Source organism: Ovis canadensis, chromosome 2 (assembly GCF_042477335.2).
Source record: "Ovis canadensis isolate MfBH-ARS-UI-01 breed Bighorn chromosome 2, ARS-UI_OviCan_v2, whole genome shotgun sequence".
In the NCBI taxonomy this organism is placed as follows: Eukaryota; Metazoa; Chordata; class Mammalia; order Artiodactyla; family Bovidae; genus Ovis; species Ovis canadensis.
This window is the reverse complement of record NC_091246.1, coordinates 79,316,195-79,340,974: the sequence shown is the minus strand read 5'-3', so window position 1 is coordinate 79,340,974 and position 24,780 is coordinate 79,316,195. Positions and strand designations below refer to the sequence as shown.

General features: G+C 35.3%; 1 pseudogene; it reads left to right on the top strand.

Annotated features, from left to right (window-relative positions):
* LOC138432370 (serine/threonine-protein kinase Nek4-like) overlaps nt 1-24,780 on the top strand; it is a 97,900-nt pseudogene that overhangs the window by 60,272 nt on the left and 12,848 nt on the right.

The window sequence follows — 24,780 nt, the reverse complement described above, 5'->3', positions numbered from 1 at the left end:
AACCCACTCCAGTGTTCTTGCCTTGAGAATCCCAGGGACGGGGGAGCCTGGTGGGCTGCAGTCTATGGGGTCGCACAGAGTCAGACACGACTGAAACGACTTAGCAGCAGCAGCAGCAACACAACCATATTCTCAAAATAATATTTCTATAAAAGAAAATTGCAAGGACTAAGGTAACATCTATCTACTCACCTCTTCAAGTAAACAAATGAAAATGGTTGTCATTTTGATGTATTTTTAATATTTTAATATAAATAAAAGTTGAAATCCCCGTGTTCGTCTGCCACATTCCTTTTCTCTCCATCCCCAAACACCATTACCACATCTTTGTTCTGTTGCTCGTCCCTGTTGATACTTTTACTACTTATATATAAATGGCTTTACATTTATAAAAATCATATGCTTGCACACTACACACATGAATCTGTTAATTGCTTCTTTATTCAGCATCTTTTAAGGTTGGTAAATTCTAATCCATCCAAGTGGTGTATAGTGGGTCATGTATAATACATGAATATACAATAGAACTTTTATTTGACTTCTCCAATGTCATCCATCTCCATATACCATATATTAAAAGAATGATTCAAATAATGTCTCTTATGTATCTCTGATCTTAGTTGTGCGAAAGATTTTCTTAGAAGTGAGATTTCTGAGTGGCATGTTGTATGTATAGTGGATTATTGGCATATATTCAGTTGTTCTAATTTATACTTGCAACCAATTGATATGAAGAATCTGCTGTCCTAATCCTTTGTCAGTTGATATGGTTAGACTTTTGAGCATTTTCTAATTGATGGATGTGCAAGGAAATCTGATTATAATTTTTAATTCTGTTATGCTGATTATTGGGAGACTGAGGAGATTTATTTCTTGGTTATCTATGTTTCTTCTTCTTTGTATGGTTTATTTCCATTTATATAATTTTTGGCCCTGCCTTCTTTTTATATGAATGATTTATGCATGTGTTCTACTAACTAAACTTTTTGTTGGCTGTATTTATCTTCTCCCTGCCAGATTTTTATGCCTTCTATAATAAAGTTTAATTGTGACATTGTTGTTCACTCACTAAGTGGTGTCTGAATCTTTGTGACCCCATGAACTGTAGCATGCCAGGCTTCCCTGTTGTCCACTATATCTGAGAGTTGGCTCAATTTCATATCCATTGAGTCAGTGGTGTTATCCAAACTCCTTATCCTCTGTCACCTCCTTCTCTTGCCCTCAGTCTTTCCCAGTGTCAAGGTCTTTTCTTATGAGTTGGCTCTTCACATCAGGTGGCCAAAGTACTGGAACTTCAGCTTCAGCATCAGTCCTTCCAATAAATATTCAGGGTTGATTTCCTGTAGAATTGACTGGTTTGATCTTGCAGTCCAAGAGACTCTCAAGAGTCTTCTCCTTCACCACAGTTTGAAAGCATCAATTTTTCAATGCTCAGTCTTCTTTCTGGCCCAGTTCTCATATTTGTACATGACTAGTGGAAAAAACGTAGCTTTGACTATACGGACCTTTGTTGGCAAAGTGATGTCTCTGCTTTTTAATATGCTGTATAGGTTTGTGATTTCTTTTCTTCCAACGAGAAAGAGCCTTTTAATTTTATGGCTGCAGTCACTGTCCACAGTAATTTTGGATCTCAAGAAAATAAAATCTGTCACTGTTTCCACTTTTTTCCCATGTATTTTCCATGAAGTGATGAGACAAGATGCCATGATTTTCATTTTATGAATGTTGAGTTTTAAGCCAGCATTTTTGCTCTCCTCTTTCACCTTCATCAGAAGCTATTTCCTCTTTGCTTTCTGCCATTAAGGGGAGTGTCATCTGCATATCTGAGGTAGTTGATATTTCTCAGGCAATCTTGATTCCAGCTTCTGAGTTATCTAGCCTGGCATTTTGCATGATGTACTCTGCATAGAAGTTAAATATGCAAGGTGACACTATATAGCCTTGACACTCTGTTCCCCTTTTGGAATCAGTCCATTGTTTCATGTCCATGGTGATAGTTTTGGTCACCACCTCCTGCACAATGTCATGTACCTCTGTCCATAGTTATTCAGGCACTCTGTCTACCAGATCTAATCTCTTGAATCTATTTGTCACCTCCTCTGTATAATCATGAGGGAATTGATTTAAGTCATACCTGAATTTTGCAATAAGGAGCTGATGATCTGAGACACAGTCAGTTCCAGGTTCTTGTTTTTGCTGACTGTATAGAGCTTCTTGATCTTGAGCTACAAATAATATAATCAGTCTGATTTTGGTATTGGCCATCTGTTCATGTCCATGTGTGTAGTCATCTCTTTTGTTACTGGAAGAGGATATAATCAGTGTGTTCTCTTGGCAAACTCTGTTCCCTTGGCCCTGCTTCATTTTGTACTCCAAGGTCAAGCTTACCTGTTACTCCAGGTATCCCTTGACTTCCTAATTATGATAGTCTCACTATTTTTAAATTATTTCTGTTTTATGTCTTTCATATTTTCCCTACATATGTAAGAAATACATTTGTCTATATTTTATTCTATAATTTTTGTAAAGTTTTGATTTTTACATTTATATCTTTAATATATTTATATATTTCCACTTCCATGTGGAAAGGGGATTGTCCTAGCTCTTTCCTCCTTCATCTATAAGGTCTGTCCATCATGTATCAAGAACCCATACACGAGTAAATTCCTATTATCCAACTTATGTGTATCTTATATTATCACTGCCTGTTCTTCACAGTGAAGTAAAATATATAACTCGTTTCAAGTCTTGTCTTCAAAGTTTTCTCCCCCAGTAAATCTACACTTGAATTGTGTTTATGCTATACCATCATTGTACATTTATGACTATCAGTTTAACTGTATTTGATACTTACTAATCTATTTTTAATTTAGTCTTTGTGTGTATAAAATATACTTTAAAGCTAATGCACATGTATTGAAAGATGACCAACGTGTATCAGATAATTATTTTGAGAAATCTTTTTTTATATCTGTCTCTCTGAAAAAAACAATTATAGTATATGCATATGCTATATGTTGAATACTATACATCACTTAAAGTGGATGCATTAGATCTTATCAGTCTCAAAACTATAGTATTCCATAGGCCAGAGCATATTACCAAAGTCTCCAAAGAACTATCACACCTTACATAAACTGTGCCTCAAAATGCTTTCTAATGCTATGGGTCATTTCCTCTTTTTCCATTTAATGTACATCAAAGGTTTTCATTGCTTTAAAGATAAAATTTTAATTTGTTAACACAACATCAAAGGTTTTTTCAGATCTAGACCTCTTTACTATCCACATGTAACCCTTAGAAATCCTAACTCCAACTTGCATCCAATAAATCAACTTTTCAAATTAAAAAATTTTAAGCCAATTTTTCTTGTCTCTCAGCCTCTTTACATCCTGTTTTATCTCAGTAACAGACCTGTTTCTGAAGGCTTCTTCACCTGGCTAAGTTCTAAGTCTTCTTGACAATGGAGTTCTGATACTTGTTTCTCCAGAGTACTTTGCATGACTTTCTGCCATAGTCCAGTTTACACATGCTATATTAATTGATCCTACATCTATTATTTTATATTTGATGTGATTTTAAAGGTAGGGACTGAGTTCATGTTTTTTAAACCCCATATTTTCCACACTGAGAGAACACTTTTAAAATGATGGCAATATAATCAATGTTTATTATTCATATAGGAAAATTACAGCTACATAGGGGAATATAAAGATGTATAAGACATTAAGACTCTGTTTACAATCTGATTAGGGTCACAGGTATCTTTATAAAATTATCAAACAAAGCAAGCAGAATTAACAAAAATGATATATGCAAAATAGTTAGTTAGAATTATCTTTGTATATGTTTATATAAAATTTAAGAATAGCTCTTTTATGAAAAATCCATAGAGAAAAGAAAAACTAAGAAAATTCAAGTATAACAAAGAAGAAACAAATTTTAATAGATGTATTGCTAACAATTATTAATTTTTTTGGTATATATTTTTTCAATTTGTGTGTTTGTGTATATGTTTGTCTGTATGTGTACATATGTATGTGTACTCAGTTGCTTCAGTCATATCAACTTTTTGTGATCCCATGGACTGTAGCCCACCAGGCTTCTCCATCCATAGGATTTTCCCAGCAAGAACAATTACCTATTTAAATATTCCCTAGCTTAATTTAATCAATATCATATTAATTGATACTTTCAGTATTTGCAAGTTTTGGTATTATCATATAATAATGAAGAACTATCTAAATGATATCAAATACTTAAGAACATCTATTTTAGACATGAAATTACTAATTATTATGGATATTTTTGAGAAATTTGACACATATTGCCAAGTCACTTTCCAAAAATTTTATAATAATTCACACTCAATTTGCAGTACATGAAAGTGCCCTCATTTACTAGCACTGGATATTAGAAAAATAAATTACTGAAGATTAAAGTTTAAGTGTAATGAAAATAACCATAAGTCTTTAATCCATCAGTGATTTATTTTGGTATAAAATATGGTATAAGCTGTGTGTATGTGTGTATGTGTTCATGGTGTTAACAAGTTATTCTGTCACCTTTTATTGATTAATCCATTTGGTTGTCTTATTGATTTAAAGTGCCTATTTAAGATTCATTCACTAAGTTTTATGTATAATTATCTTTACTTCTGACGTTTCATCATTATCGCATTGATCTATCTCTACACTCTGCTGCTGTTGCTGGTCTGTTTTATTAATATGTTTATAAACATTTTAATAATTGTGAAAAATTCTTTCCATGCTTTACTGTTTTGATTCTAAGTATGTGCATATCCATATGATGTTAAGAATTAGCCAAATTTATGGTATTTTCTCTGAGTTCAATATGGTCTTATATGTGATTAATTTAAGAAATGTTGCTCTCACTTTTTCTCTGGTCTTCCTATTGAAGAACAAAGTATGTTTCTTCATTTTCATTTTTCCTTTATATTCCCTAGAAAATTTATATTTTATTGTGTAAAGTTATGAGAAATTTATTTTAGTTCATTGTTTAGATTTCATACTTTATCTGGCTATTATATATGGCTCTTTATTTTGTATTTTAGTGGCTTATCATTTGTGTATTAGAAATTTTGAATTGTCTATTCTTTTTCAATTTGGCTATGCTATTGTGTAGATTAGTTCTAATCGGTTTTTTAGTTATTTCTTTTGTATTTCCCAAGTTGAAAATCATGTCATCAACAATTAATATATACTTTTCCTTTGTTGAATATAAACATATATTTTTAAAACTTTGTTTTCCTGAATGATAATTTTAGAACATCTGAGAAGATTGTTTAAAAAAAAATGAGGTTTATTTTTCCCAACTTTATTTTCTCTTGAGATTAAAGGAAAGGTCTCTAGTTCCCAGTCATTTGCTAGAAAGCTGACTTCTGTCTAAATAGCAACATATTATGTTAACGAATGGAGAAGGCAATGGCAAGCCACTCCAGTATTCTTGCCTGGAAAATCCCATGGACGGAGGAGCCTGGTAGGCTGTAGTCCATGGGGTTGCTAAGAGTCGGACACACCAGAGCTTCTTCACTTTCACTTTTCACTTTCATGCATTGGAGAAGGAAATGACAACCCACTCCAGTGTTCTTGACTGGAGAATCCCAGGGACAGGGGAGCCAGATGGGCTGCCATGTATGGGGTCGCACAGAGTCAGACAAGACTGAAGCACCTTAGCAGCAGCAACAGCATGTTAAGTAATACACAGATATTTCATCATCCCACTGCTTTCTGTTGTTTTCCTTGTATTATTTCATCCTTGTTTCTGACTTTATTTGTTTGTAGTGATTGATTTTTAAGTGTAACAGTGACTTTTACTTTATAATATTGACTTTTTTTTTTACCATTTGGTTTCCAAATAAGATACTTTTTTAAACTAGGAATACATGCTGAATATTGTTTTGTGGGCATTTGTCATTTGGAACATAACAGTTTTTCTTCCTTGATTCACTGATATGATTCATTATATTAGTAGATTTTCTAATATTAAACTATCTTTAAAATTTTAATTTATTAATAGATTTTGCTTCTTAAGTTTTTAATATATTTTATATGTGAAACTAGTTTGTAAATTTCTTGTACTATATAATTTCAGTTTCCAATATCAATTTCTATAGCTGATATCAGAGAAATGAAACTGCAAAATAAGACCAGTCTCTAAAATTAATTGTTTTAATGTGTTGCTAGAAATTTACCAGCAGAAAAGATACCACTGCTTTATGGGAAATATTTTTTGTGACATAAAAGTTTTATGAAATAGTCTCACCTGAAATGTGAGAGGCCACAGTTCATTGAAAATGTATTTTCTGTGTTTACTTCTCTTTACAAAAATGAAAAAGTAAAATCAGTTTTTCAACTATCATTTAAAAAAAAGTAAAATGAGTCTATGAATAAAAAAATGGAACTTTGCATATAAAAACAAACAAAGGAAATTAAGCATATGTCTTAATGACACTTTTAGGATAGAATTATTTGGAGATCTTAATTGGACACCTAGAGGAACATATTTTCCCAAGTATATGGGGTTATAAAAGTATATTCATTTTTGTGCAAGATATTTATGCAAGACGTTTCAGTTAAACATTTTCACAACCACATTTTTGTTAATTTCTTTCATGAAATCTACAAAACCTTTTTTTCATGAAAATATAAATTAAGCATATGTTTTAGTACTCAATTATGTAAATAATTATTGGAGATAGTGGATTTATTTGTTAATTTTTAAAAATTTCCTTAGAATATGCATTATCTTTCACTTTTCTGTCCACTGAAGAAAATCACACAATATGAGAGTTGTGAGCTAATTTTTATTTGGAGACTGTACTGAAGACTATAGAACAGGAGACAGTCTCCCAGACAGTTCTGAGGAACTGATTCAAAGAGGTAAGGGAGGAGCCAAGATATATAAAAGTTTTATTTTTGCTGGGGAAAAAATTAAAAGGCATGCAGTTGAACATCAAAAGATCACAAAAACAGACATATCAAGTTAATGATTTTTGTACTTTTCTATGTATGGGAACGGAGAAGGCAATGGCACCCCACTCTAGTACTCTTGCCTGGAAAATCCCATGGATGGAGGAGCCTGGTAGGCTGCAGTCCATGGGGGTCGCCAAGAGTTGGACACGACTGAGCTACGTTCCTTTCACTTTTCACTTTCATGCATTGGAGAAGGAAATGGCAACCCACTCCAGTAAGATGCAGGTATCTGAACTCATTGAAATTATTATTTAGATACTCATCTTAACGATGTAGGGCTAGAAACCAGTGTGCACTGTGGTGGATGGGGAGGGATTCAGAGGCTGATGGCTTGATGATAGGCAATCCCTTTCCACACCCTATTGCCAGCAAGACTGTACCTAATATGAGGAGAACATAGTACAGTGAAAATATTGAAGAACTCCCAGGCCATGGCAAACATAGATATTTAAGTTTATAGTTCATGGAAATACTAAGTCAGATGGAAAAAAAACAAAAAGACAGAGTTTGTAACTGCACAGACAATTATGCATCTGTAGAGATTTGACAGAAATTAGACAGTGGGAATTAATGTTGGGAATGATAAAAAGATTCAACGAAATTGCAAGTAGATCAAAGAAGGGAAGTCAAGAACTGTATCTGTGACTATTGAATATATATCCTCAAATTCATTCCGTTAAAGGATTGTCAGGGCAAGTTTTCAAAGGGATCATCCAAACACTTACAATTGTCAGTATTTCCCTGAAGACTCAGTGGGTAAAAAATCTGCCTGTGATGAAGGAGAGGCAGGAGACGTGGATCTGATCCCTGGGTCAAGAAGATTACCTGGAGCAGAAAATTGCAACCCACTCCAGTATTCTTACCTGGAGAATCCCATTAACAGAGGAGCCTAACAGACTGCAGTCCATAAAGTCACAAAGATTGGACACAACTAACCACACTTTAGGCTTTGCAGGTGGCGCCAATAGTAAAGAACCCACTGCCAATGCAGGACATGCAGGTTCAATCCCTGAGTCGGGAAGATCCCTAGGAGGAGGGCAAAACAACCCATTCCAGTATTCTTGCATGGAGAATCCCATGGACAGACGAGCCCAGTGAGCTCGTCCATAGGGTTGCGAAGAGCTGAACAAAACTGAAGCAACATAGCATGCACACACACAAGCACACATTAACAATTCTTTTAATATATTTGGGTCTTTTCTTTAAATGCAAGTTAAGAAGATTCATTTTTCAGCAAGCTGTTACATATCAGCTGTAACAGATCACTGCTGGTCAGTTCAAAAGCTCAACTAATGTTTTCTCCATTCATTCTCAACATTAGAATGAAAATTTCAGCAAAGCAAAAGGACAAAATTACATTATTTTTTTAAAAGTGGGGATGTAGTTAATGACAATCCATCATAAAATTGTAATGATAACTAAAGATGGAAAAATTTGAGGAAGAAAATGGAATTGGGGAGGACTCATTGGGTAGAGAAGTGAGTAACACATGTTTAGTCAAAATAAAGTGGGACAAGAAGAGGAAAAAACATAAAGAGGAATTAATTTTATAATTTATAAGAGTTAAATCTTTCTATGAGTATGGAAATATGCTGGGAATTTTCATCTACATTCCATCTTTTAATACTCAAAACTATCAGTGATATAGTGTTATCTCTTTTAAAAGTGAGAAAATTAGAGGTTCAAATGACAAAAGTAACTTGTTATGGTCATTCCATTAGCAAACTTCATAAATTAAATCAGCCAACTCCATTATACTCCATAGCCACAAAAGATAGGCTGTGCACATATTTTGTTTTGCACAGATTTCTAATTTCAAATTAGTGACCAACATTTTAATTTAAACATTTATTTTAAGAATCAGATATCTGTCAATACTGCACAGACCTGCAGAATCTAGATAGCATTAAGGAGAATGTTCTTGCTGGCAGTCAGAGCCCCCTTGCTTAAACATGCAAGAAAAAGAGGAAGGGTGAGATAATCCACATATCACACAAACACAAACATGATATATTGAGACATTAGGAATGAAATAAAGGAAAAACTGAAGTATAGACCTCAAGAAGGTAAAAATGATTTAAAAGAGTATTGAATCTACTGGATTACTAGTCAAAGTGAAAAATAACATGTTTAGATTTTATTTTCTGATTATTCTTTTTTAATTGGAATGTTATCCAACAGTTAAACATGAAAGTGAAAGCTGCTCGGTCGTGTCCGACTCTTTGCGACCCCATGGACTATATATCCATGGAATTCTCCAGGCCAGAATACTGGAGTGGGTAGCCTATATCTTCGACAGTGGATCTTCATGACCCATGAATCAAACTGGGATCTCCCACATTGCAGGCAGATTCCTTACCAACTGAGCTATCAGGGAAACCCTCTCAAGTAAACATATGTGTGTGTGTGTGTGTATTATCCACAACAGCAAGTTCATTGTAAAGCATCTTTTTTGCTAAGGGTTTCCGAAAATCATGCATACAGAAAACACACATGGTGATCTCTAAAGTTAACTATCATTTTTAATGATATTTGGAAATTATTATTTTATGTCTCTACATAGAAAAACTCAGATGAAGGATTGGTTAAGGTTCCAATTTCATAGAGGGAGTTCTTTGAAGAAATGGAATTAAAATTTCTGTACTATGCTCTTTATTTATAAAATGATATTTACATCACCAATTTATATTCAATGTCTGTACATTATTTAATACTCTGAGTCTCTTGATTCTACATATTAAATAGGTCTTCTGTTGTTAAAACACAGCATGGGTTGATGTGCTGTCTTTGTAATTATCTGTCTAGTTTGATTATTGGAGATTAAAAACACATAATTCAGATTTCCAAAATAAGTGTATTTGCTGCTTTGGAATCATTTGTTTTGTTTTGACAAAATAATGGTTATGTATAAATTCAGGAATTAAGCCTTCTGCAATCAAATCCTATTTCTGCCTTTTACTAATTGTGTGACCAGAGACAAATTGCTTTCATATTCTTGACCTCTGTTTAGTAATATTATAAATAAGGATAATCATAATACCATTCTCCCAGAGTTTGAAAAAATTAAATGAGAAAAAAGGATGTAGAATACTTTGCAAAATATCTGGTATATATTAAGTGAACTCGCTAAGTCGTGTTCGACTCTTTGCTACCCTGTGGACTGTAGCCCACCAGGCTCCTCCGTCCATGGGATTCTCCAGGCAAGAATACTGGAGTGGATTGCCATTTCCTTCTCCAGGGGATCTTCCCTACCCAGGGATCCAACCCAGGTCTCCCACATTGCAGGCAGACGCTTTAACCTCTGAGCCACCAAGGAAGCTGGTATATATTAAATACTCAATAAATATTGGATATTATTATAGTTTTTACATTAATTAAACTACCCTCACAATTGGTAGATTTCTACCTTACCTCAGGGGCTGTCCCTAATAAAAGAAGGGAGAACTTCAGGGAATAATCTAATTAAACCTGAAAAGTAAAATTACTCAGAGCATGGATTCTTTCAATTCTAGGTCACCTAAACACATCAGGGCTAGAACTATAGTGAACAAATTCATTGTGTTTTTCTCCGTAATAAATCAGTGAGTTGACTTTTCACAATTTTTCAAGGATTGAAATAAATCTCACTACCACTAACAACTTAGTTCAAGAATCGATTTGCTCTTGAAAACTTCCGGCACAGTATTAGAACTTTATTTTTGATAAGGGATACTAAGCTGAAAACCTACTTTAAGAAGATTGAATACAACCTTCATAAAACAGTATTCAATAAAAAATCCTGATCCTAACTTTCAATTTCTATGTGTATAAACTGCCGAAAAAACCAAGGGCTAGTAGTGTTCCATATTCTGCTAGCAAGAGCATTTCAGACTACTCTACACAGGCTACATACTCCTAAGCACTTCCTATAATATCTTCCTTCTTTAGTATATTATTTCCATTATTACAAAGTCTGTAAATGTAAGTTTGTTATTTTGATATTTATTTAAATATATCTATATTTTTATAGCATCAGTTTCATGAAGACAACAACCCTTTTGCCTTCTTCACCAATATATCTTCACAACATAAAACGTTTCCTGAGGCAAATGATGGGAATTCTGAAAATAATTGTTTATTGATAGCCTAAACCATCCATCAGTTTCTACTTCTCTATAACGTAAATAGTAGGAATAAAGGCCTGTTTAATTGTACTACTTAGAGTGGAATGAGTCCTTTATGAGTAATAGAGCTAATTTTAAAGATTATATTCTCATACTGAATTCAATAACAAATAGAGGTAAATTCCAAGAGGAAGATGCAATCAGTTTGTACAGAAGGGATTTAGAGATGAGAGTAAACTGTGTGGACTTTGATTGTCTGTAAAATTGTGTAATTGAAACAGAACGTTGGCTTTGGTACTTATCTTTTGAAAGCTAGCAGAAGAATGTGGACGGGAGGACCTGCTGAAACCCATTTTAGGCAGGAGGAATGAACAAAGATAAAGGGGTGAGCAAGAACTTTGTGTTTGGAGATCGAAATAAGTATTTTTTAAAGAGGAACAGAATTTGTATTAGGCAATGACTGGACAAATTTCAGTAAGTAGGGCATAACAAATAATCTCAATCTTAAAAGCAAGGCCAAAGAGTCCAGAATTGATGTAATCATCACGGATCTCCCTCTCCATAAGGTTAATGCCACTCCATGTAAATTTCTACCTTAATTTCATGTTCTGCTGTGTCTGCAACTATGCGACACTCTTAATAGTAAGGACTATACCTTTATTCATCATTGTACCCCAGCATCTAGAACAGTGGTTAACATCTGCATGCCAAATTGCTTCAATTGTATCTGATTCTTTGCGACCCTATGGACTATTATCCACCAGACTCCTCTGTCCATGGTATTCTCCAGGCAAGAATGCTGCTGCTGCTAAGTTGCTTCAGTCGTGTCCGACTCTGTGCAACCCCATAGACAGCAGCCCACCAGGCTCCACTGTCCCTGGGATTCACCAGGCAAGAATACTGGAGTGGGTTGCCATTTCCTTCTCCAATGCATGAAAGAGAAAAGTGAAAGTGAAGTCGTTCAGTCGTGTCCGATTCTTAGCGACCCCATGGACTGCAGCTTACCAGGCTCCTCCACCCATGGATTTTCCAAGCAAGAGTACTGGAGTGGAGTGCCATTGCCTTCTCCCCAGGCAAGAATACTGGAGTAGATTGCCATGCCCTCCTCCAGGGGATCTTCCCAACCCAGAGGTCAAGCCCACATCTCCTGCTTTGGCAGACAGGTTCTTTACCACTAGCACCACCTGAGAAGCCCTAAAAAGCAACTAGTATTTGAAAAAATAATAAGCCAAAAGAAAACTGTGAATGCTTTTGAATATTAAAATGAGGTAATAGTTGTATTTTAGGAACATGAAATTCAAAGAAGAAATGGAGGAAACTAGTGCCAGAGATTTGGGATTGCTGGGTTATAGATCTGGGTATCAGTGATAGCAAGGAGGAATAGGGTTAAAGTTAATATGGAGGGTCAAGAACAGTCCTCATTCCCCTGGGCTACACTAAAGTATTCATCTACAGTTTTCCCTAGGACTAATGTTAACTCCATCATAATACAGAAAAAAATCTAGATTATTTGAACATCCTGCCGAATATCACATTGATCCATTACATTGAGGAAATTCTTTTAATTAGGAAATAAAGAGTGGCTTCTACCCTGAAGGGCTTAGAAGGATATACACAATGTAGATGACTAGAAGATAAACTAAAATGATTCAAGGGCTTGCCACTGTAGTAAAATTTTTTAGTCCAATTTTAGAGACATCACAGGACATCCCTTCCGAAGTAAAAGATAAACTGCTGCATCTTGCATACCCATCAACAAAGAAGGAAAGTGAACTCCTGCTAGGTCTCCTAAGGTTCTGGTGAAAGCACATGTCGTATCTATGAACAGTGCTCTGGCCACATACTGGGGGATAAGGAGGCTACCATTCTGTTTTTTGTTTACTTTTTAAAATTTATTTTATTTTTTCTTCTAGTTTTATTGATATATAACTGAGAAATAGACATGATAAATATTTAAGGTGTAGAATGTGATGAAGCCTGCCACGTTTAAGTGGGGCATAGCTCTGTATCTGTTCCAGTCTGCAGTGTGATCAGCTGCACTGAGACCCAGTTGACTCAATAGATTATGTGAAATTGAAGTTTGGATGTTGTAAAAAATGCAGTATGGCATGTATGGCAAGCCCCAGTGGATCATGAAGTTCTTGGAGCAAGAGTATGCCATCTATGTGAACAAACTGGAAGTCATTTTTCAAAAGTAGCTCCTGCAGCTCCATTCTTCTTTCTCAAGATTGCTTTGGCTATTCGAGGTTTTTTGTATTTCCATACAAATCTTGAAATTATTTGTTCTAGTTCTGTGAAAAATGTGGCTGGTAGCTTGATAGGGATTGCATTGATTCTTCCGATCCATGAACATGGTATATTTCTCCATCTATTAGTGTCCTTTTTGATTTCTTTCATCAGTGTTTTATAGTTTTCTATATATAGGTCTTTAGTTTCTTTAGGTAGATATATTCCTAAGTATTTTATTCTTTTTGTTGCAATGGTGAATGGAATTGATTCCTTAATTTCTTTTTCTACTTTCTCATTATTCGTGTATAGGAATGCAAGGGATTTCTGTGTATTGATTTTATATCCTGCAACTTTACTATATTCATTGATTAGCTCTAGTAATTTTCTGGTGGAGTCTTTAGGGTTTTCTATGTAGAGGATCATGTCATCTGCAAACAGTGAGAGTTTTACTTCTTCTTTTCCAATTTGGATTCCTTTTATTTCTTTTTCTGCTCTGATTGCTGTGGCCAAAACTTCCAGAACTATGTTGAATAGTAGCGGTGAAAGTGGACACCCTTGTCTTGTTCCTGACTTTAGGGGAAATGCTTTCAGTTTTTCACCATTGAGGATAATGTTTGCTGTGGGTTTGTCATAGATAGCTTTTATTATGTTGAGGTATGTTCCTTCTATTCCTGCTTTCTGGAGAGTTTTTATCATAAATGGATGTTGAATTTTGTCAAAGGCCTTCTCTGCATCTATTGAGATAATCATATGGTTTTTATTTTTCAATTTGTTAATGTGGTGAATTACATTGATTGATTTGCGGATATTGAAGAATCCTTGCATCCCTGGGATAAAGCCCACTTGGTCATGGTGTATGATCTTTTTAATGTGTTGTTGGATTCTGATTGCTAGAATTTTGTTGAGGATTTTTGCATCTATGTTCATCAGTGATATTGGCCTGTAGTTTTCTTTTTTTGTGACATCTTTGTCAGGTTTTGGTATTATGGTGATGGTGGCCTCATAGAATGAGTTTGGAGGTTTACCTTCCTCTGCAATTTTCTGGAAGAGTTTGAGGAGGATAGGTGTTAGCTCTTCTCTAAATTTTTGGTAGAATTCAGCTGTGAAGCCATCTGGACCTGGGCTTTTGTTTGCTGGAAGATTTCTGATTACAGTTTCAATTTCCGTGCTTGTGATGGGTCTGTTAACATTTTCTATTTCTTCCTGGTTCAGTTTTGGAAAATTGTACTTTTCTAAGAATGTGTCCATTTCTTCCACGTTGTCCATTTTATTGGCATACAACTGCTGATAGTAGTCTCTTATGATCCTTTGTATTTCTGTGTTGTCTGTTGTGATCTCTCCATTTTCATTTCTAATTTTATTGATTTGATTTTTCTCTCTTTGCTTCTTGACGAGTCTGGCTAATGGTTTGTCAATTTTATTTATCCTTTCAAAGAACCAGCTTTTGGCTTTGTTGATTTTTGCTATGGTCTCTTTTGTTTCTTTTGCATTTATTTCTGCCCTAATTTTTAAGATTTCTTTCCTTCTACTAACTCTGGGGTTCTCCAACTCTTCCTTTTCTAGTTGCTTTAGTTGCAGAGTTAGGTTATTTATTTGACTTTTTTCTTGTTTCTTGAGGTATGCCTGTATTGCTATGAACTTTCCTCTTAGCACTGCTTTTATAGTGTCCCACAGGTTTTGGGTTGTTGTGTTTTCATTTTCATTAGTTTCTATGCATATTTTGATTTCTTTTTTGATTTCTTCTGTGATCTGTTGGTTATTCAGAAGTGTGTTGTTCATCCTCCATATGTTGGAATTTTTAATAGTTTTTCTCCTGTAATTGAGATCTAATCTTAATGCATTATGGTCAGAAAAGATGCTCGGAATGATTTCGATTTCAGGCTCTACTACAAAGCCACAGTCATCAAGACAGTATGGTACTGGCACAAAGACAGACATATAGATCAATGGAACAAAATAGAAAGCCCAGAGATAAATCCACACACATATGGACACCTTATCTTTGACAAAGGAGGCAAGAATATACAATGGAGTAAAGACAATCTCTTTAACAAGTGGTGCTGGGAAAACTGGTCAACCACTTGTAAAAGAATGAAACTAGATCACTTTCTAACACCGCACACAAAAATAAACTCAAAATGGATTAAAGATCTAAATGTAAGATCAGAAACTATAAAACTCCTAGAGGAGAACATAGGCAAAACACTCTCAGACATAAATCACAGCAGGATCCTCTATGATCCACCTCCCAGAATTCTGGAAATAAAAGCAAAAATAAACAAATGGGATCTAATTAAAATTAAAAGCTTCTGCACAACAAAGGAAAATATAAGCAAGGTGAAAAGACAGCCTTCTGAATGGGAGAAAATAATAGCACATGAAGCAACTGACAAACAACTAATCTCAAAAATATACAAGCAACTTATGCAGCTCAACTCCAGAAAAATAAACCACCCAATCAAAAAATGGGCCAAAGAACTAAATAGACATTTCTCCAAAGAAGACATACAGATGGCTAACAAACACATGAAAAGATGCTCAACATCACTCATTATTAGAGAAATGCAAATCAAAACCACAATGAGGTACCACTTCACACCAGTCAGAATGGCTGCGATCCAAAAATCTGCAAGCAATAAATGCTGGAGAGGGTGTGGAGAAAAGGGAACCCTCCTACACTGTTGGTGGGAATGCAAACTAGTACAGCCACTATGGAGAACAGTGTGGAGATTCCTTAAAAAATTGCAAATAGAACTACCTTATGACCCAGCAATCCCACTGCTGGGCATACACACCGAGGAAACCAGAATTGAAAGAGACACATGTACTCCAATGTTCATCGCAGCACTGTTTATAATAGCCAGGACATGGAAACAACCTAGATGTCCATCAGCAGATGAATGGATAAGAAAGCTGTGGTACATATACACAATGGAGTATTACTCAGCCGTTAAAAAGAATTCATTTGAATCAGTTCTGATGAGATGGATGAAACTGGAGCCGATTATACAGAGTGAAGTAAGCCAGAAAGAAAAACACCAATACAGTATACTAACACATATATATGGAATTTAGGAAGATGGCAATGACGACCCTGTATGCAAGACAGGGAAAGAGACACAGATGTGTATAACGGACTTTTGGACTCAGAGGGAGAGGGAGAGGGTGGGATGATTTGGGAGAATGACATTCTAACATGTATACTATCATGTAAGAATTGAATCGCCATTCTATGTCTGATGCAGGATGCAGCATGCTTGGGGCTGGTGCATGGGGATGACCCAGAGAGATGTTCTGGGGAGGGAGGTGGGAGGGGGGTTCATGTTTGGGAACACATGTAAGAATTAAAGATATTAAAATTTAAAAAATAAAAAAAATAAAAAATTTAAAAAAAAAAAGTAGCTCCTGGAATGCTATGGAGCAAAAGTAGAGTGAAGCCTTGATTATCTACAACTGTCTTTTATGAACTTGGTACTGTCAAATGCACCAAATCATAAGGTTCAGTGGAATTAGAAAACATAATTTTAAAATAGAAGAAGTGAATCGAGGACCAGTCAGGAGCAGAGACAGAGGGCACAAGGAACATGCATGAAAAAGTAGCCCAGGACCCTTATCCTCTCACTGAGTTGCATTGATTTCCCTCTTCCAGCTCATAGCTATGACCTTTGGGGGAACCATGTCCAAATATCTCCAAAAGGAGTCAAATCCCCAAGCTTGTTTTACATATGAGCTAGCTTATTATGTGGAAACTAGCTGAAAAAAGTCACCAACTGGTGACTTTTTTAGAGCCTCACTCATGATCATGCTTAAAAAATAGCCATAATCCTTGAGCACTTGGATGCTTAATTTTCATGGAAGGAGAATTAACTTGTGGTCATAATATATACATAGACTAAAGGGCAGTGACAAATTACTGGGTCAGTTGGTCAAAGATCTTGGAGGAAAAGGATTGGAAGATTGGCGACAAGGATGCTGAGATAATGGCATGTGGATGGATATGTGAGAGTGGTCACAAGTGATTGCCTACCAGAAAAGATTCACTGAAGACACTAAACTTCCAAAAGGAAGCAGTGTTCAGCCAGTTGATGTTAGCTGATGCAAAACTATCATCAGCTGCCATAGTATTATCATGACAGGTATGTGAAAAACAGGAAAAATTTGGCAAGGACACAAGCTATGCATGAGCCTCCCAAATTAGCCTTCTTACCTAAGCTCATCCAAATACTGTTAACCACTACCTCCAAATCTCCAAAATTCCTACAGCAAAGACCAATATGGCAATATTCCTGGAGTAGACTAAATGGCCACTTGATTCCAAATTGACCGTATTGAGTCTTCCTATTAGCTAAGGCCATGTGGTTTGTTTTCACAGGAATAGATATCTAGTGTAAGTAGAGGGCTGCCTTTTCTTGCTAATGGGACTCAGCCAGCACCACTATCCAGGTGCTCACAGAATGCCTGGTCCATAGGTACTTGATCCCCAGACAGCTTCTTACCACAGAATTCACTGGGTGTAATACATAATGCATCATCCAGCTGCTGCTACCCTGATAGTGTTAGAACAGCCTGCTGAAGGAAAAAGCTAAAGCACCAGCTTTGAATCAGAATCCTGCAAGAATGAGGTGTGCTTTGTGTTTTGAATCAGGGACATTTATATGGGTTATTCTGTTAAATTAAATATCCTATAATGGATAGGACTAATTCTATAACAAAGAATTATTCAGTTCCAAATGTCAACAATGCCAAGATTGAGAAAACCTGTGTTAAATGTTCAAAGGTGATTCAAGATCCCAGGACATAAGAGCTTTGTTGCATAGGCTAACAGGTATTGCTACAGTCAGGTCAGGATAAAAATTTCAGGATCATGTTATTCTATTTCATGTTCCTTCCCTTGTGGTTGAACCACTTTGGCACTATTCATTTCAACTTAAACTTAAAATATAGTAATTTGTGAGAAGTCTCCAATATTCCAGGAGTTAACATCAGAGTTTCTTCTACCATTTCAGAATGAATAAAATCTGTCATGTTAATCACTAGTGTGAGTTCAAAAGAAAAAAAAAAAAAAACAAATGAGGTTTTTTAAATGAGAAACTTACAAAAATGTGAGAAGTTTCCCATACTGAATAAACTTGGAAATCATTGCTTGACATTCATTTTCACAACTCCAAACAATGAAACTCTCCTCTGACTTTTAAGATAAGTTAAATATAGAATTATGAAGGCAAGAATAGATAGATTAAATAAAAATTTTCTTATATGACATATGTTCTCTTCTGAATGTTCTTATGTTGTCAGTACCATTTTGCACCTGTGTCTGCTAGGGAAAAACACCTAGTAGGAAAATATAGGAACAAATAATCAAAAAATATCTTTACAAATGTCAAAAGCCTACCATCAAATTTATATTATTTGCCTTGGTAATATTTTCTTATTTTCCTAATTATTATTAAGTAATTAATAAGTACATAGTAGAACATAGATCTGATAAAAAACATAAGTGATTTTACAGATATTAAGAATATATTGAAAATTTCCAACTGTGATATCTTACTCTATATCATATATACTGAGCCAAAATGTGCTGTATATGTAGTTTAGAGTACAGTCTCTCCTAATCCTTAGCTGAAGTATATGAAACAATGCAGTTTAAACTATAAGGGTTGTGTCTAAATGTACAGCTGGTATAGTTATTTTGCCTGAATTTTTTAGTAACTATAATTGAGCAGTAAATTCATTCCTCCTGCCAAGAGTTTTTATCATTTTTTGACTGAATTGAAAGAAGTTAGCGGTCACTTCAAGGAAGAGGTCTTAAATCTAGCTTACAGCAGAAGAGGAAATGAAATTTGTATTTTAAAAGATTTATTGCAAAATAAACAATGAGACACACAAAACAGGAGGGTTACTGCAGGGACAACAGCATATTGATAATGATACACAATGAGATTAAATTATAAATGCCTTTTTTTCTAATCTCTAATTTAATGAAGAATGTGCTAAAAATAAGTATAAGTAATTAAGAGTCTTATTGACCTTGTATTAAATAGTTTGTTTTTAAATATAAAAGCAAAACTAAAAAAAATATAAAAGATTAGTATGCTCTCATGCTCCATACTGAAGATGGAAGAATAATTGCATAGTTATAGTATATAAATCTCAGTGAATATTACTTCTTAAATGCCAAAGAGGACCTGAGTGGCATTAACAAAATTCATTAGAGTTGCATATTTTCCTAAGAGAAAAAAAAATAGCATTCTTGAAAATGACCAGTTTTTTGATTTATTTTTTAATCTTGTCAGTTCTTAGAATTACAGAAACATTGCTTTTGAGTGAAGATTAGGATGTTTAAAGTTTCTTTCTTATCTAGAAAAATGTTACATAGACCAAAATAAAAACCAAGATATAAAAATACAATAGTTTAAAAGCTAAAGATGCATTCCAAATTAAAAATTTATTAGGGGTTGAGTGGAAGAATTAGTGCTTAAGTTCAAAATAATTATTTCCCACAGTGTAGTAGATTGTTGTTGAGTCGCTAAGTCAAGTCTGACTCTTTTGTGACCCCATGGACTGTAGCCCATCAGTCTCGTCTGTCCATGGGATTTCTCAGGCAAGACTATTGAAGCAGGTTGCCATTTCCTTCTCCAGGGGACCTTCCCGAGCCAAGAACGGAGCCCACATCTCTTGCATTGCAGGTGGATTCTTAGGGAGATATTTTATTACTGAGCCACCTGGGAAACCCATCTAGTAGGTAAAGTATTGAATTTTAAATCAGAAATCCAAATTCAGTTTCCACCTATGAAATTTACTGTAATATCAATTTTTTGTCATGTAGAAAAAAAACCTCTGAATCTCTTTGTCTTGCAATAACATTTTAAAAACTAATAATAATAACTCATAGATCTTTGAGTTTTTAAGATTTAACCCACCTTAGCAAGATTACAAAAATTAACTTCAGCTGGACTCCAGACTGTTCATGAGCTCATATCCTCCTACATGTCTCCTTCTGAGACAAGCAGCACCCTAGCAGCACTATCTTCAAGGCCTAAAGGAAATCCAAAAGGTAAGTGGAAACCTGGATATGTCTTAACTACTCAGTTGAAAAATAGCATAGTGTGGCTTACACATGCATCCCATTGGCTAATGTAGTTAATATGGTAAGTCCAGTGTCAATGGGATAGGCAAATATACTCTGACCTCAAAGAGACACTGCACTAAAAATTAATAGGCCAGAGGTTGTCCATGTGTGATCCTGCTGTACAGGGAAGTAAAGAATTGGGAGAAATAATTCAATTGACCACATTTCTATGTGATCTCTGTTTACTCTGCAAAACAATGCATTATCTGCCCTAGGCCTTGTTTCTACATAGAACTGATGACTCATCATAAACAAACACTTACTGAACACATATACTTATTATTAAATGCCAAGAACTCGGCTAAGTGAGCAACACATAGAAGCGTATGGAACACTGCCAAATCTGTTAGCTGAATGAGACATTTTATTAGGCAGGGCAGGCTATGCTAAGCTCAGGTAATAAATAGTCCACCTAATGTGAGTAGATTCATGGAATAAAGTTTTGTTTCTAAGGTACACAGAGCATATTTTACCTTGGAGTTTTTCTTAGTGACTTTATCTCAGCCAATTGAACCAGGCTACCAGCCTCTTATGCCACCATCTCTTAGGTGGCCTTCCTGGTTGTCACAAAAGCAAAAGATAAAGTTAACGAGTGTGCAAAGGAGTTTCACATCCATGCCTGAGAATGGCTCACATCATGTTTTCCCACACTAAAGAAGCTGTCACCTGACCATTATCTAGTTGGAAGGTCCAAACTAACTGTAAGGATTTGGAAAACATAGTACCCAGAAATAAATGTTGGGAGTTATTGAATACCTAGACATTCTGTAATGTAATCCTCTTTTTCTTATTCACCAAATGTGTCACTTTTCTTTCTATACTTAGAATACACTTTTCCCCTAAAAGGGACAAGGCAGAGGGCCACTTAGTTATTATATCTAGCTCGAAGTCCATGATTTTTGAATCATACACAACCATATCCACAGAGTCTTGATGACTTACATTATCTCCTACAAATCTCAATGGTCATGTGCCTTGACCACAAAGCTATCTGATTGCAGACCAAGCAGTCACCCACAGTATCTAGAGTAGAGACTGGATAAACACAATAAATACTCCCATTTGGAGAAGCAAATAAGAGGAGACCTTATAGTCATTAGTTTCTGGTAATACTGAAACACTACTGAGCTGATAGCATGCAATCTCTCAACCCTAGATTAAATTAACTCAGGCATTTGTTAATTTTTTGTTGTTTCTGAAGCTACTCTATTAGGGAAGCTGTGTTATCCCTGGTTTTTCCTGGTCCCTGGCTCCACACTCTGGAGATTCTTCCTAGTTCATTATTTATATAAAATCGTTTTGGGAGAAATTACTCTTGCAGACCTGAGGAGCTATTGAAACATGTCTGTTGTTCATGGAGGTTGAAGTCTTAGGAGTTGTTTTAAATCTTAAAAAGTCTTAACTTTTTTATGGTCCTAATTTTCTTGAAAACTTAGTAGGCTTCAAATCCCTTTGCTTTGCTTCTGGTCTGTTCCATGCTTAAAGTTCTTTAACATACATAGTTCTCAAAACCACTTATTTTTTCTACTTTCTCACTCTCACGTCTGTCTCATTCAATTTAATGGTGGCTATCTGCAGGCTTTCAGACTTGAATGAGAAGGCTATAAATTAACCTGACATTTTCCTTGGGTCACTTTTTTCAAATGAACATTTTTACCTGGGTTTTGGTGAAATTTTTGTTTACTGTTAGGTTTTTAGAAATAGTTGACTTTTCCTCCAATGCAAAGTTCCCAAACTCTGTGTGTGTATGTGCAGCACTCAGTTGTGTCTGGCTCTTTGCAAGCCCATGGGCTATAGCCTGCCAAAGCTCCTCTGTCCATGAAATTCTCCAGGCAAGAACACTGGAGTGGGTTGCCATTTCCTCCTCCAGGGTATCTTCACAACTCAGGGATTGAACCCTGGTCTCCCATGTTGCAGGCAGACTTTTTACCCTCTGAGCCACCTGGGAAAAAAAAAGATCATTCTTTCTTGTAAATTGTTATTTAAATCAATAATAAATAACAAACCATGCTGAACTAGTGATTTTCAACTCTTTTCTCTAGACCTAAAAGCTTTACAAGCCTATGGTCTGATTTCAAAGTTATCTCTGGTAAACAAGTATTTTGCCATTGCATGACACAATTCACCAGCCTTCTAGCTTTCAATTTCAGTTTCTTCTTTGTCCACTCTCTGATTTCGAAGTAAACAAATGTCCTTTTTTCATTGTTTTTGTAATTTCATAGCAACAATTCACATAGCCAGTATCCTCATTATTTAGTGGAGGCAAAGCTGTGATACATTGAAAATTAAATCAAAGATCTGTAAGCCAACAAACCTTTTTCTTATTCATTCAAATTTCAGTAGGTTTCAGATATTCTCTTGGAGGCTTTATTCTAAGAATTAATTTTTTTAAATAGGCTATTTCCACATTGTCATTACCTTTAATATAACTTTCCTGATCACTATCTAAATAGAAGAGATTGTGGAGGCTCACAAAGCAAATTTTAGGCTTAAACACAGGGCACTCTTCTAAGAATAAGACACCCTTCTACCCACATTGCATTAGACAGAACCCAGTTGTATGGCCCTACTTAAAAAAAAATAACTTCAGGTGAAGATGGAAATTATAGTTATTTTACAGACACAGAAAGATGAAGTGAGTTTTCTTGAGCATCTGGCCAGTTTTGTCCCTCTCCCACATGCGCCTCTGCAAAAATCCTAATACTACATGATATGAGGTGAACATGAGAATCAAAAAATGATCAATATATAGCGTAAAACAATGTACACATTCAAACAATTTTATTAGGTTTTTATGACTTCTGACAATTGATCATTTGAGAAATATTAATGAATGCACAATAAATCTAGCTTGTACACAAATTAGGTAGATATTTATATAGCTTATACAATTTCTTCTATTTGAACTTTGAAATATCTTAATGAAGCTAGAAATAGTCATACTTAATATAAAGTATATGATTCATGGGGCTTCCCATGTGGCTCAGTAGTAAAGAATAAGCCTGCCAACTCCAGAGATGAAAGAGATGTGGGTTCAGTCCCTGGGTTGGGAACATCCCCTGAAGAAGAAGATGGCAACACTCTCTACTATTCTTGCCTGGGAAATCCCAGGGACTGCAAGGAGCCTGACAGGCTACAATTCATGGGTTTGCAAGGAGTTGGACACAACTTAGTGACTGAGCACACACACATATGATTCATGGGTCATCCTAATGGGGGTTCGTAGTCTCCAAAGGAAAATTATAAGAACAATTGATCAAATTTTCCTCTAATCTAAATTTGAAAAGTACAAGTGAAAGTCACTCAGTGGTGTCTGACTCTTTGTGACCCCATGTCCATGGAACTCTCCAGGTTAGAATACTGGAGTGGGTAGCCTTCCCTTCTCCAGGGTATCTTCCTAACTCAGGAATCAAACAGGAGTCTCCTGCACTGCAAGTGGATTCTTTACCAACTGAGCTATGAGGAAAGCATCAAAATTTAAGTGACCATAATTGCCTATGGCTATTAAATGGCAACCCACTCAGTATTCTTGCCTGGAGAATCCCAGGGACAAAGGAGCCTGGCAGGCTACAGTACATGGGGTCGCAAGAGTCAGACATGACTTAGCAACTAAACCACCACCACCATCATTTCTAAGATATTAGAAGAAATTAAAATCAAGAAGAAAAGTAAAATGCTTTGGCATCAGTTTCTTGTTACTATATTATTTTGATTGAATATTCATTATGCACCATTTATTATAAACAGTAATACCCAGAGATTGAACCCAGGTCTTCTGCATTAGAGGCAGATTCTTTACCATCTGAGCCACTAGAGAAGCCCTTCTTTCATCCATTATACACTATTTATTATAAACAATAATATGCAAGTGATAATTAGTATGCAGTAATATTGAAATGATAATTTATCTACTCACAGTTTACATGTAAACAAAACATTGTGACTAAGAGTGAAAAGTGAAAATTAACTAGTTTCACAGCATTTATGGGAGTGACCAGAAATCAAACATTCTTCAGGCACTATATTCAAAAGTGTAGATTTATTTCTTACTTTGTTTTTCCATTGATTTAAAAACATTGAAGGGGTTCTCATGAATGCTAAGCACTCTTCCAGGCACAACTTTATATTAGGACTTTTCCCACAGAATATAAAAAAAATAAAATAAAAGAGAGAAGAGGGGCAGGATAAATTTCCTGGCTCATGGATTCTTTTATAATTTTTGTATTTATTTTAAACAGAAGATATCATGAGTAGAGTATAAGGTAAAATCACTGGATCAAGAATCAGAATACTGTTCCACATCTTGACCCTATTATTTACT